We start from the raw sequence: 10,043 nt of genomic DNA on the forward strand, positions 1-10,043 counted from the left end.
TCAACAGCCAGGCCTCTCAAGAGAGGCCTCTGGGAACCAGAAGAAAAGAGAGAAAGAAAGGATAAATGGGGGGGGGTACTCAAAAGGCTCAAGAAAGGCGGGGGTCACAGGCTCCTGTGGAGAGCCCTCAGCACTGCTAAGGGACCTGCCATCATGTTCTGATCCCTTTGGTAAAGTCACCCATGAGAACAAAGACAAGAGTCTTTGTCTTGGCTGACGCTCCCTAGGCTCCAATTTTGCTGTTGTTTTCCCTGAGGAACGTCCCCAAGGAGTGTCCAGCAGTTGGGTACTTAACGCTACGAAGTCCACTGGCCTTATTCTAGGACCTATGTTTTGGAGCTGAGATGCCCAGACTCTGAGAACAGTGCTGGTCCTAGAGACCCCCAGTCTTGGGGACTCCTGTTCTCACTTCCCGCTGCAGAGCAGGGAATGGGACAGGAGCCAGGCTTCTCCGGGGGTGGGGGTGAAAGTCTTGGGGAGGGGGGTGCTTGGACCCCTGCCTATCTTCAGTAGGACCTCCACCTACCGCACAGAGGTAAGACAAGGGAGAGAGTTCTGCGCCCTCTGCTGGAACCCAGGTGGCAACGTCACTGGGTGCACCCCACCCCCCATCAATCCCACTACTGCCACCATTTCCACGGGGCTGTGATTATAAAGCAACCACAGAACCTTCTCTCCCAGCTCTCAAGTCTCCTTTCTCTGAGAGATTGGTTGCCAGTTCCAGGACACAGGAAGTATCTCTCCCAGAAGGGGAGGGAGAGAGTAGAAGCAGAGCTCTGGTCACTTCGGGTTAATCTTGGACCCAGAGCAAAGGTCTGGGTTGTAGGAGGTTCTGGGTGACACGAGTGCCTGTTAGCAGACAGGAAAGACGTAGGCTATCCTGGGGTACAGTAGGAAGCTCTAGCTGGACAGTTGGGAGACCTAACTTCTCATCCTGGTCTTGTCATCCTCTCTGTGGAACTGGGCAAGCCATTTACCCTCTCTGGGTCCAGCCTTTCCCAGTGTTCCCATTGGATTATTACTGGGGTCCATTCTCAGCTGTCACAGCAAAGTGGGTCAGAAGGGACTGGGAAATGTTCTTGGCTCATAGGCAGGGACTGGAGTGGAGGCTAGGCTGCCATCCAGACAGGAATTCCCACCCCTAGGGCTCTCTTTCCCCAGCCCGACAGTCCCTTCTTTCCTTGAGATCTGAGCCCAGTATAGACCCTTCCATTCAGAAGAGAAGGCTGGGACCTTGCAAGCTCTGGGCTCTGCCCTGGGCCTCCAGGACCCGAGGGACAATGCCATTATGTCCTGGTTCCCACACATAAGCATGCTTGGGGGCTCAGAAACAGTTCCCCGAGGAGAAGCAGTGGGAGAGGAGGGTGTCAGACACAAAGGGGACCTAGGAAGACATTCAGTGATGTGTTGGGGCTTCTCGGCCTGGGCTGGGGTCCTGGCTGTACCATATAGCAATTCCACGACCTTGGGCGCATTTCCTTACCTATACGGACATCATTGGAAGAACTTTTAAGAGATGACAATGAGTTCCAAACCCTGTTTGCAAAGATTATTCTGGTAAATGATCTATAATTGAGAGATTGTAACTTTATCATAATCCTCACAGCAACAGCAGGGAACGTTGACGACGTGGTCGGAAGCTTGAGTCTACCGTTCTCAGCGTTGTTGCTGTTGTTAGTATATTATTCTTCCATATTTTTATGCACTCTCATCTTTCACAACACTCTTGTAGACCAGTCTGGCTTCAGACATACTATGTAGCCAAGAATGACCATGACCTCCTAATCTGCGTGTCACGTGATGGGATTACAGGCCTGTGCTAAGGCACCTGGCACTTTCGGTTTTTTTTTAGCTCCTGCATTCAGTGATGAGGGCTAGAACGCCTGGACTCAGGCGCCTGGAGTTCTAGAACTGACCAGCAGGTGGCAGCATTTCACCGTCGTTAACGAGCACAAAAAGTATTCCTCCGCCTAGACTGCGGTGGCATCTGGGTTGCTCAGTTAGCTCTTCCACAAAGGGGGCCTGCTCCCCCAACACCCTCGTCACTGGCTAAACAGATTTTCTTGTCCCGGACAAGATGGGCTAGGGTGCATTTTGGTGAAGGGTAAGCCCCTAGCCTGAGCAAGAGTGAAGGACTTGTCTCTTGTCCTACCAGTGCATGACACATTTCTGTGGACTCTGTCATGGGGCTGGCCTGAGCAGGGGCTACAGTCCTTTCTGCAGCCCTCTGCCCATCTCTGTTCTCTCATCCTATCTTCAAGACATCTCCCAAGAGTGACCAGGGTAGTTTTTTTGTCTTTCTGAGTATTGACTATTAAGTTTGAAAAACGCACTGTCATCCAGCCACATAAACAAGGGAGATAAACACTAATTACTTGGTGAATGTGCCAACTACTGGTTTGGAATCCGTCACCTTGCCAAGGCTCAGAAGAGGCTAAGGGAGAGAAGATGGGGCTGTGAGATGGTCCCTTTGGGGCTGGTAGATGAGGAGTCTACAGGGGTTAAGTGGGTTCAGTTCTCCTCAGGGTGATGAAAATACTTCCTGAGTCCCTGAGATTCACCAGGATGGATTTACTAGGAGAGGGAAGGAGGCAGAAGGGGAGGAAGATCTTTTGCTAGGTTCATGATATATATAGATAAAAATATAGATATAGATATAGATATATAAATGTTTTTGTGAGATAAGATTTCTCTGTATAGCCATGGCTGTCCTGGAACTCACTCTGTAGACCAGGCTGGCCTCGAACTCAGAAATCCACCTGCTTCTGCCTCCCAAGTGCTGGGATTATGGGATTAAAGGCGTGCGCCACCACTGCCCAGCGGGTCACCGATATATTAATATCAATCTGCCACGGTGTTTTGTTTCCCTGGTGGCCGTCAGTCCTTGGTAGGGCCTTTCATTTCTTTAAGGTTGGCCCATCGCCACCTGAAGACCTTGACAATGACCTGCCTTCAGGAGGCTGATCTGGTTGTGGAAGGCCTGCCTGTGTTCAAAAGGACGCCACTGGCCCTGGGGATGAGGGCTGTGTCTACAACGGCTAAGAGGTGCAAGCTCAACCAGGTATGATTATTTCCTGTGCCCAAGTGAGACAGATATATGGGGAGTTGGGGGGGGGAGGTGTGTCACACTGAAGGGACAGGATTGGAGGAAGACACAAGACCAGGGAATAAAACCCCATTCATTCATGTTGTAGCCTGCCCCCCATGCCATCTGCAGCTGAGGTTCCCGATCGGCAGATTCACCCAAAGGCAGATTAAAAAAAAAAAAAAAGTTATGGAAAAATTTGTACCTGTATGGAACATGGAGACTTTTTTAAATCCTTTGTCATTATTCTCTAAATAGTATGCTTATTTACATAGCTTTAACACCGTATCAGATATAGGTAATTGGGAAGATCTGAAGTGTACAGGAGGATGTCTATGGGTTCTATGCAAATTCCACAGTGTTTTGTTTTACACAAGTAGCTTGTGCCTCTGTGGATCACGGGGGTTGGGTACTGTAATCAGTCCTTGTCAGGCATCAAGGGGTGACGTTATTGGAGCCTCTGCAAGGGGTAGCACAGGAGGGGTGGAGGACCTGAGTCTAGCTTTCACTGGGGGAGGGGTGGGAGGGCGAGGCGAGCTGATGTAGTGAAGTGGTTGTCTCCACGGAGGCTGTGAGGAGCATTTAAGATGTTCAGCATACAGTGAGAGCAGAGGTCCTCATGGACCAGGATGGTTGTAGAGACATCACCCAGAAGCCTTGTTGTGGAGATGGATGGACACACAGTCAGGAAAGCTGCCCCATGCTGAGCTGGAAGTAGCTGTGGGCGAAGCCCTGCTATGCAGGACAGGCAAGTGGAGGAGCAGGTGGTAGCTGCAAAGTGTGCTAACACAGGTAAGGAATGCTTTGCATCAACTGTCAAGCGCTAATGAGGTACTATCTAGATTTCACTCCTCGCTTATGCCTGCATATTGCGGCATACATTGTTGATGCATTTTTTTTCTTTCTGATCCTCAGTTTTCTTGTCTGCAGAATGGGATTAATACTGTGTCAAAATGTGAGGATGAAATAAAAGCAAGGGCTGGTTCCCAAAGTGCCTGACACTTTGCTGTCAGCGGTGGACTGCTGCTAAGTGAATAGGACAAGGGTGGCCCCGTCCTTCCCTTCCCTGGCCACTGTTCTTGTGCTGATGGCTTGGAATCCAAACGTTCCCATGTAGGCCAAGGCCTGCTGCTAGTATTTGGTGTTGCCTGACTATGCACACTGTGGCCAGGCTGAGCCTGGACCTTTCCTTCCCCCATGGGCATGTAGCCACAGGCCCCCTGGGCTGCATCTGGTAGTGGGAGGGACAGAGGCCAGGCTCCTTCCGGAGTGCAGGGCTGGCCACTACATGCACGCACTGATGGCTGGGGTAATTAATTTATGCATTTTATTCTGCTTAGACTAATAAGACCCACCCACCTTCCCCAAGCCTGAACCTTCTTGCTGAGTATGTGTGTTGTCATCGCCAATCTAGGAAAGGTCCATGCTTCCTGCTGGTGTTCTTGTCTCAGCCCAAGCCTTTAGGCCCTGGGTTCACATACCCGAGGCTGCTTATTTTTCCTGCCCAAAGCCTGCTGGTCCAGGCTGGTCCACAGAGGCTATCAAAAGATGCCAATCAACTTTGTGCAGCCGGCTCACTGAATCTGCAGAGTCTGTACCCGTGCATCTAAGCAACTGGGGAAGAAAATTACTTGGAAAAAAAACAACCAGCATCTACATTAAACATGTATAGATATTTTTGTCTTGTCATTAGTCCCTAAACAATAGCATCCGACTCCTATTTCCATAACATGTGCATCGTCTGAGGCAGTGTAAGTCATCAGATGCCACGTACTGTATACAGGATACAGTTCAGGAGGATCTGCGTGGGTTGCATGAAGGGACAGGTTGCTTTATACACGAGGTGAGCTCATCCCTGGAATTTGGTATCCACTGCATCCTGGAATCAGACCTTCTTGGATTCTGAGAGACCAATGTGCATCATCTGAAGGAAAACAAAGACCCAAAGAATCCATCTTTGCAGCTCTTGTCTATGGCTCTCATCCTCTCTGAGCGGAGCCTGGTTCAGAAATGAGCAGAAACACAATGCTTGTTCTCTGCACAGTGACACAGCATAGACCCTGCCGATGGTTCCCGAGTGAAGACTGTGCAGTGGAATAGTGTGTGTTGAAATTCTGCTGTCGTGCCAAGAAAGGGGGAAAGGGACAGATACATCGGCTTGGCTGAAGAGAATGACCCCTGGGCAGGTACGCAGGCCAGCAGCTGTCCCCATGGTACATCTGGAAGCCATAAGGCAGGACAGCCTGGGGAACCTTCCCCTGAGGTCCTCTGAAGGGTCTTGAGTCTCCAATGTACTGAGCATCATGTATTCAAAAGTACACTGGCTGTTGAACGGTAAATACAAATGAGACAGAGACACCATTTTTACAGTGCATAAGTCAGATACCACTCTGTGTCTGGGCATAGGAAGGTGAGTCTTTGCTACATGTTTCCTGAGAGGAAGAGGTGAGGAAGAGGTAAGGTCTCAGAGAACTGGTGGTGGATGCAATGCCAGGGCGAGCCTGGGCTCCCTCGGCTCACACAGGAATCCAAGCAGATGCTTGAGGTGTTTTGAAGGTAGCATAGGAGTTGCCTAGAAGGGGAGGCGGGGGGGGGAAAGGTGGGCGGGGTTGTGTGGAAAGATGCAGGTTCCTCACTTTCATCAACCGTCCACTCAAGCCTGCTCAAGGAGCTCGTGAGGAAAGCCAGTCTAAGCCCTGGCATTTCCGTGACAACTGTATCCTCCAGACCTGTCTGTGAGTGGACACTCTGGGACTTGGTTCTGTACCAGCTGCTCTACACAGCAAGGCTCCTCATTAGCTGAGGACAGCAGGCCAGCTCCTTCCGGCTGCTTCCCTCTACTTACGGATTCCATTTGTATGCTCTGAATCCAAATCCTGCAGGATTTAATATCCACTCTGTAATCTACTGGCACCAATAGGCATTATCTAACTAAACCTTAAATTGGAAATGCTAGGCTTCCATTTTCTCCACGCCGTCGGGAGGAGCCGGGGCTCTGTTCGTCCGATGTAATTTACTCTTGCACTAATTAAAGTGCATCTTGCCGCTGTCCTCGCAGGCACGCAGCCTGCTCCCTGGGCTGCACACGGGAGGTAAGGCGAGGGAGGACCTGGGCTGGCTCATCTAGATTGAAGAGTGCTGCTGGCTTAGTCCTAAATTCCTTTTGCTTTAGATCCACTTCATTTCCAGTCACGTGACCCCCGGACAGGTACACAGGACCGCAGCTGTCCCCACGGCACATCTGGAAACCACAAGGCAGGACAGCACAGGAACGTTCCCCTGAGGTCCTCTGGAGGTTCATGAGTCTCCAATGCATTGATCAACATGTCACTGGCTCTATCATTCATTCATTCATTCATTCATTCCCTTCTCCCTTTATTAAGTACTCACAGCAGGCACAGAAATAAAATATGTTAAACCTATGATCAGGCTCTGCCTACTTGGCCTCTCTCCTCATTTGCCATGATGGTTTTATTTGACATAAATTCCCAGGACACACTATCTTGTCAAGGAGCCCTTGGGGACTAGGTAATGTTGTCATAGATTGTCATTCCCTGCTTGACATTATTCAGTAACTCTCATTTTAAAAAAATTAAACATTTTATTTCGAGATACCTTATAGTTGTCAAACTACAGGTCACCATGAGAAACAGTGGAGACCTGGGGGTGTCCTTCACTGAGTTCCCCAATATTAGCGTCTTGGAAAACAGCACAAATCATGTCCAGAATGATGAAGTTGATACGGCCAAAACACAGGACAATGTTACCACCAAAGGATTCTTCTGAAAGTGGCTCACTTTTCCCCAGGCCCCTGGGTTAGTCAGCTTTCCACTGATGCGGCAAAATACTTGGGAGAAACCGACTTCAAAAGGAAGTGAGTGTTTTGGCCTGTAATTTCCCAAGTTTCAGGCCCTGGTTGCTTTTAGGCCTGTGGCAACATGTCTTGGCAGAAGCTGGAATTGTGTGTGTGTGTGTGAGAGAGAGACAGAGAGAGAGAGAGAGAGAGAGAGAGAGAGAGAGAGAGAGAGAGAGAATGTGAGTATGCTGTGAGAGAGTGTGTGTGAGTGAATTGTAAGTGTATGAGTGTGTGTGTATGTGTGTGTGTGTGTGAGTATGTGTGTGAGAGAGTATGTGAGTGAATACATGTGTGTGTAAGTGTATGAGTGTGTGAGTGAATGTGTAAGTGTATGAGTGTGTGTGAGTGTGTGTGTGAGAGTGTGTGAGCGAATACATGTGTAAGTGTGTGTGTGAGTATGAGTGTGTGAGTGAATGTGTAAGTGTATGAAAGTGTGTGTGAGAGTATGTGTATGTGTGAGTGTGTGTGTGAGAGAGTGTGTGAGTGAATGCATGTGTGTGTAAGTATATGAGTGTGTGAGTGAATGTGTAAGTGTGTGTCTGAGTATGTGTGTGAAAAGGTATGTGAGTGAATACGTGTGTAAGTGTGTGTGTGAGTGTATGAGTGTGTGAATGTATGTGAGCAAATGTGTGCGTAAGGGTATGTGTGTGTATGAGTATGTGAGAGTATGAGTATGTGTGTGAAAGAGTGTGTGAGTGAATACGTGTGTGTGTGTGTGAGTGAATACGTGTGTGTGTGTGTGAGTGTGTATGAGTGTGTGAATGTATGTGAGTAAATGTGTGCCTAAGGGTATGTGTGTATGAGTATGTGTGTGTGTGAGTGAATATGTGTGTGTGTGAGTGTATGAGTGTGTGTGTGTGAGTGTGTGTGAATATATATGTGTGTGTAAGTGTATGAATGTGTGTGTGAGTGTGCGTCTATGTGTCTGTGTGTCTGTGATGCTCACCCCATCCCAGCCAGAAGGGAGAGGGGGACAGGGCCAAATGATCTTCCTCCAAGGGGGCTTCCCCTCCTATAGATTCCACCTCTTCACAATCGCCCTTTAAACTATGACTCGCACCACAGATTAGAACGCTGATGAAGTCAGAGCCCTCGCCATCCAGTGTCTCCCAAAGTCCCCACTCTGAACACTGCTGCACAGACCTAAGAAGCCTACTGGTTAGGGAAAGTTCATGATCCAAACCAGGGTCTGGAGAGATGACTCAGAGTGTTTTCTGCTCCTTCAGAGAACCTGAGTGAGGTTCTCAGCATGTCCGATGGTTTACAACCACATGTAGATCCAGTTCTGGAGGAGCCAATCCGTCTTCTATCCTGCTTGAGCCCTACGCTCGTGTGCACACACCCTTCCCGACAACCTCGACATATACATGATTAAAAATTGGAATAAAAATGAATATTTAAAAGAATCCAACCATAACACGCCCTTTCCTCTCCTTTCCCTGGCCTGTCAAAACCTCTGGTCAGCTGTTTCTCATGTTGATAATTTTGATATTTCACAAATAAATTCAATAGGCCGTGAGCTTTGGAGACCAGCTTGAAAATTCATAGATCCTCACACCCTGGTGAGCAAGACACAGGTCACTAACCCATTTCACAGCAAGGCAGATAGAAGCCCAGTGGCAACATTCCCTGAAGAGGCCGGATGCCAGGATGGACCACCCTGGTTGTCCTCCAACCCCAGGTTCCCAGATATGGCGCAGACTTGCAGGTATGGCTTCCACTGATGGTACTGGTTTTCCCCAAGGCAACTCTTACTGCTTTTAGAACACAGTTTGAGCCTAGCCTGGCCTGGCCTGGCCTGCTCTCAATTTAATCCTTGGAGTGACAGTGTCTGCATGTTCTTTGAGCCCGAATTCTTCATTTATGCATTGTAAGCGTGTGAGTGTTCTCTCTGCACATATATATGCATGCCAGAAGAAGGCACCAGATGCCACTGCAGATGGTTGTGTGCCGCTATGTGAGTGCTGGGAATTGAACTCAGGGCTTCTGGAAGAAGGGCCAGTGTTCTTTACTGCTGAGTCATCTCTCCAGCCTGAGTGTGAATTCTTAATGACAGGAGAGGAGCCCCCATGGAGTGGGTCCTTGCCATGGTTCTGGGGCGGGAGGATGATCTTGTAAGATGAAGATGGGGCTGCAGGTGTCTGGCCCGGGCTTGGGGATCTCTCTCGCCTTGGGTATGTTGGGAGGGTACTTAGGCATTGACTCACTGCTCCTCACTGTTCTAAGACCAACCCAGCCCCATAGACAGAGACGGGTGTCATATGTGCTCTTAAGCCAGAATGGTTTCGCTCCAAAGTGGTGTCATTCAAAAAGAGAAGCAAGCATAGGATTGCTGTGTGGCGGCATAAGTGAGTCTCCATGAGTATCCTCTCTTCTCCATCAGCCACGAACCCTGCAACCTTAGGCTTGTTCTTGGTAATTAGACTGGCAGCTGATGGGGTGACAGAGCTCTGTCGCCACTGGCCAGAGTCTCATCTCCCCTTGAAGGCTGTTCTCATGTCTCCAGCTCTCTCTGGACACAGTGGGTATCCTAGGCCTCTGGGATGCAGTGCTCCCTAGATTCAGCCTGAGGTCAGGGAAGCCACTGCCTGTGACCTGAGTGAGAGAAGAGGATTTCTCAGGTTTACCTGTCAGGCACCCAGTGTCTTCTAGAGGGCAGAAGCAGGGTCACTGGGAAGGGGTTGTGATAGGGGACAAATAGTCTTTGTTCAACAACAAAGGGTTTTGTGGTGACTGGAAGGATCCAGCAGTAGAACAAACTGTTGTGTGGGGTCATGGGACTGTGTCCGGAAGGTATCCACACACCCATTCAGTTGTCACCCACTGACTGTTGGCTTTGGGAAGGCATCACAGATCCAGCCCTAGGGTTTCGCAGACATGGGTTCAGGTCTTGGTTCTGCTCCTTTCCCACATTCCGATACCTAGCAAGTTTGCTGTGGCTCAGTGTTCTCATCTGTAAAGTGGGAATAATGTGGTTCCCTACCCACCCCAGAGGAAGATGAGAAGTCGTCAGGACTGATACATAAACGAACCCGCAGAGACGGTGACAACACGTACAGGACCTCACAGGTTCAACCCAGGCAAAGTGTCAGCAGTGAGGCA

Source organism: Arvicanthis niloticus, chromosome 26 (genome assembly GCF_011762505.2).
Source record: "Arvicanthis niloticus isolate mArvNil1 chromosome 26, mArvNil1.pat.X, whole genome shotgun sequence".
Classification (NCBI taxonomy): Eukaryota; Metazoa; Chordata; class Mammalia; order Rodentia; family Muridae; genus Arvicanthis; species Arvicanthis niloticus.